This window comes from Penaeus chinensis, chromosome 24, assembly GCF_019202785.1.
Source record: "Penaeus chinensis breed Huanghai No. 1 chromosome 24, ASM1920278v2, whole genome shotgun sequence".
Taxonomy (NCBI): domain Eukaryota; kingdom Metazoa; phylum Arthropoda; class Malacostraca; order Decapoda; family Penaeidae; genus Penaeus; species Penaeus chinensis.
In genome coordinates, this window is record NC_061842.1 from 24,881,239 (window position 1) to 24,886,238 (window position 5,000).

Sequence of the window (5,000 nt, forward strand, 5' to 3'; positions counted from 1 at the left end):
AGAACAAGAAACAACCAGCAAAGCAGAAACGACACAAAGAAGAAAATCAAGAAAAAATACAAAGAAAAAAAATAAACAAGCAAAGTAGACAAAACAAGGTGACTCTAAAAAATCGGCCAAAAAATGAACTAAAGAATTTTAAGTAAAATCGAGGCTGAAGTGGAAAAGAAAAGAGAAAACAACTGAATGATGGATACAAGAATGAAAATTATAAGATGGTGCGAAAACAATACAAAAAAGGGGGAAGAAAGAAAAGGGGAAGAGAGGGGGGAGAAGAAAAAGGAAACATAGAAGGGAGGAAGGGAAGCGAAGAGGAATGAGAGAGAGAGGAGGGGAGGAAGAGGGGAGAAGAAAAAGAGAGAGGAGGAAGTGGATGAAGGAAGGAGAGTAGGAGAATGGAAGGAGAGAAGAAAGAAGGGAAAGAAAAGAGTAAAAAGGAAAGAAGAGGAAGAAAGAGAAGAGGGAAAAAAGAAGGGAACGAAGTGGTGAAAGGAACAAGAATGGGAGGTAGAGAGGGGGAGAATGAGAAGAAGGACGGGGTGTGAGGAAGAAGGAAGGAGCGGCATAACGAGAAGAGAGAGGAGGAGATGAGAGGGGAGAGGAGAGAGAGAGAGAGGAAGAGAGGAGGAGAGGGAGAAGGAGAGAGAGAGGAGAGAGAAGAGGAGAGAGAGAGAAGAGGATGGAAGAAGAAGGAAGGAGGAGGGGAGAAACAGGGAAAGAAGAGGGAGAGGAGTGAAGAAGAAGGAGAAGAGAGGATTAACAAGAAGGAGGGGAGGAGAGAGATGGAGGGCAGGTAGGAGAGTAGCAGGAAGGAACGGGAGAGAGAGATGGAGATGGAGAAGGAGGGAGTGGAGAGAGAAGAGAGAGAAAAAGAAAAAAAGAAAAGAAGGAAGAAAGAAAAAACGAATGGAAGGGGAAAAAAAGGAGAAAAACCAGAGGAAGAAGAGGGGAGAGAGATGGAGGGCAGGGTAGGAAGTATGCAGGATAGGAACGGGGAAGGGTGGAATGTGGAGGAGTGGAGAAACGGACGGAAAAAAACAAAGAAAAAAAGGAAGAAAGACAAAAACGAATGGAAGGGGAAAAAAACAAGAAAAAACCCAGAGAGGATTGAAAAAAAAAAGAGCGAAAAGAAAAAAAGGAGGAAGTCGATGATGGGTCAGGGAGGGGGAGCGGGGGAGGGGAGGCAACGGAAGGTGTAAAGAGGATCAGCCCAGAAGGAATCCCGGAATCGCCGTCCCGACCAGAACGGGGGGCGAGCGGGCTGAACTCAGCGCCGATCAGCTGATATTTGACTGATGGTTACGGGGGAAGAGGGAGAAGGGGGAAGAGGGAGAAGGGAGAAGGAACGGGGGAGAAAAAGACGGTGATGAAGAGAGATGGATAGAAAGAAGGGAGGGAGGGACGGAAAAAAATGAAAAGGATGGAAAGAGGAAGGAAGATGGAGAGGAAGGAGGGAGGGAGAGAGGGGGAAAAAAGGAGAGGGAAAAAAAGGATGGAGAGGCAGGAAGGAAGGAAGATGAGAGAAAAAAGAGAGACGGAGGGGAATGCACGAGGGGAGGTGAGGAAAAAAAGACGGAAAGGAAGAAAGGAGAAAGAAATATGGAGAGGAAGAAGGGAGGGGGAGCAGGAGGATGACATAGGGAGGAGTGAGAGGGAGGTACGATGGAATGCATGAGAGGGAGGGAGGAGGAGAAAAGAATGGAAAAAAAGAAAGACGAAAGGAGAAATGAGTAGAGGGAAAGAGGAGAAAACCATGGGGAAAGAGAGAAAGAGAAGGGTAGGAAGGGAGAAGAGACAGGAGGTAAAGCAGGAAATGAAGGAAGAAGAGGAAGAAGAAAATCAAGAAGAAGAAGGAGAAGAAAAAGAAGAAGAGAATGAGGAGGACCTGAATAAAGAGGAGGAGGTGGAGAAGAAGGGGACGAGAAGAGACAGAGCCAGACAAACTGCAGATGAAGGCACAAGAGACCAAGCATTACATCATCATCTCCGCGACTATTTTGAGATTATCAATGCCGATATAAACGTCATGGATATATTTGCCTCAATTTGTAATAAATGGGAAAAAAAACACCTAAATGCACACATATACATAAACCAGAAAAAAAAAATCCTTATCTGAGGAGATAGCGATAGAGATAAGCCTGTGCTCGTTGCGCAGAAGCACATGTGCAGCGACTCGTGTGTCAGCAGCAGCCCGGAGCCTCGGCCCGTCCATAGCAACGCTTCCACGGAGAACCTTGTATAACGTCCCTCCACGTACAGCACCCTTTGCGTCTGACTACAGACACTGGCAGTGACTTTCACTGTCACTTATGGCACACTGACACTTTCACAACCCTTCGTACCCTAAGCATGGAAACAATGAGTCAATATCACCCATCCAAGCAGTGACACGCTTCTAACCCACTACACTGTAAACCCACCCGAGGGACGGACGACCTCGCCGCGCTGACCCCCGGACCAAAAGAAATCTCCGCCCGTGACCCAAGAATGTTCATAAATGTTCGCCCTCGCCTCCTGACCTGGTGACCCGCGTTGACTCAAGGGCAAACACAACTCACCTTCGCACTGCACCCCCACTTGGCCGCTCCCCCAGATGTAGTCATTGCCTGGAAAGAAGAGAAACGGCTCGGATTAGCGATTCATTTGCGCGAAATCAGAACCAATTGGAAATGGGTCCGGTGTGGATCCACGCTTGTAATGGGGGAAATGGATATTAATATTTTCAGTGTACAGTATCAATGTATTCTCAGTATGATATCTTGAATGTACAGATAACAGAGGAGAACGGCATGAACTGGTCGCCAATGCCGTGCGATAAGGCACCACAAATAGAAAAATATCTTCACTGATACTTATCCATTATCTACTAGAGGAAATACGATGCACAAAATAACGAACACATCGACATGCCAGGGGGAAAAGAAACAGAAAATGATCAAGAAAAAGAAACGAAAAACACACACACCCCCAAACCGCTTCATGTTTTGATCCAATTCCTTTTTTAAACCCAAACGTCACGGCCGTCTGTGCAGAGGCAGAGTAACTTCCCTCCGGCGCCCCAACACGGGGAAACAACAATTAAAACGGAGCGAAGCAACTCGTTCCGGCGCCATTGTTCTCCGTCACATCGTGCTTTGTCTTCGCGGCAGAGTCTTATCAATAATTTAATAAACTGATACGCCTTCTGCCGTTCTTCATAATGGAGAGAGAGGTTAAAAGAGAGAGAGAAAAAAAGAAAGATGGAAAAATTACTTTGCTATACTGAATGCTACGTGGTCAGGTATACAAAACATGAACTGTTGTTACTCGACAGAAAGAAAAAAAATACTTCGTGTTAAACTGAATGCTACAAGAGCAGGTAACAAGGAGAAAGGGAAAGAGACACAAGGGAAAAGAGCAGGAACTTCCACCCGATATCAACGAAGGACACGCCATTTTTCCTCTCCTCTAGATAAAGACCTTCCAACTCTAGTTACATTCAGGAAAGCATGATTATCTTTCGATTTATTTTCGTCCACAACCACAGCAGACGACACAAACAGCACGGCGGAAGGGTCTTCGATTGCGCCCTTGGAACCGACCTGAAAATGCTACAAAGTTCGTAAGCACTTGGCATCACCCCCCCACCCCCACCCCCACCCCTTCCTCATCCCTACCTCAACCTCTCACGATTTTTTTTTTTTTCTCTCGCAGCAAGCACGACAATACACTGCAATTTTCTCTGCAAGCAACACGTCTGCCAACACAAACAACGCTGGGTACGAAGCATGGTTATGTCAACAGCGATAGACAGTGTACGTGGACGGCTGCGACTGCCTGTGTTAGCCCTTTCCGAGCCGTGACTACACACAAGCAACATGCATAACGCGGCGAAGAGAGTGCAACATCCAGTCCGGCTACCCTTGCAACGGCGCCTCAATGGCCCTCGCTCGCTCCCCCATACACGAGCACGATCATTATTCCCATTAAGTCAAATGAAGCACAATCCACAGGTAGAGAGAGACTTTTTACCACGGCAATTTCCCCTTCCCCACATCCTTCCCCTTCCCTTCCCTTCTCCTCCTCCTCATTCCCCTCCCCTCCCCCTCCCTCCCCCTTTTCTCTCCCAAGCAACCCCTTTTATGGAGCCAATGATCAAATATTTCTTTTTTTTTCAAGTAATTTCAAAATCGCAGAATCCCGCTGAGTGATTTAAATGCGGAGGTAAGAGGGAAAGGGGAAGGAAGAATAGGAAAAATAGGGGGGGGGGGGGTGAGCCTCGGTGAGATCAAAGATTTTTTTAGGGTGATATATACTTCCTTCCTTCCCTTCTCCCCCCCCCCCTCTCACTGCCATCTACCTAACCGTACTATATCATTTAAACCCTCCCTCCCCCAACACAACCCACCCTCTTTCTCCCTACGCAGCCCGCCCGCCCCCCTCCCCCCCTTCTCAACCCACCCTCCTTTCTTACTCAAGTTCCAACACATGTTTCTCCTACCCCTTTCCTCCACCACCAACCCCCATCCTCCTCCATCCCCCTACCCCTAAACCCCCATCACCCCCCCCCCACTCTACCTCACCCACGCCCCCCCCCCCCGCACCCCACAGCTGAGGTGATGCCCCGCCGAGCCACGATACCCCCCCCCCTCTCCCCCTCTCGTCATCCGGATCCTCGTTCGGCTAATGGGCAAAAATATACTTTTTAACCACTTAGGCTCATTGGGACCTAATTGTCACATCGTCTCCTGTTCTGTCCTGCGCAACGTCCCAACGGAGAGGGGGGGGGGGGGGGAGGAGGAGGAGGAAAAGGAGGAGGAAAAGGAGGAGGAAAAGGGGGGGAAAGGAGAAGGAAGAGGAAAAGGGGGATGAAAAGGAGGAGGAGGAGAGGAGGAGGAGGAGGAGGAGGAGGAGGAGGAGGAGGAGGAGGAGGAGGAGAAGGAGGAGGAAAAGAAGGGGGAGGAGTAGGAAAAGGAGGAGGAGGAGGAGTAGGAAAAGAAGGGGGAGGAGTAGAAAAA

General features: G+C 48.5%; 1 protein-coding gene across 1 annotated transcript in view; it reads right to left on the minus strand.

Annotated features, from left to right (window-relative positions):
• LOC125038179 (phosphatidylinositol 3-kinase regulatory subunit gamma-like) overlaps window positions 1–2,618 on the minus strand; it is a 78,654-nt gene extending 76,036 nt beyond the window's left edge. The window contains exon 1 of the mRNA XM_047631557.1: window positions 2,562–2,618. The gene's annotated coding sequence lies outside the window, so the exon portion shown is untranslated. The remainder of the gene's footprint in view (window positions 1–2,561) is intronic.
• Window positions 2,619–5,000: the final 2,382 nt, after the last annotated feature.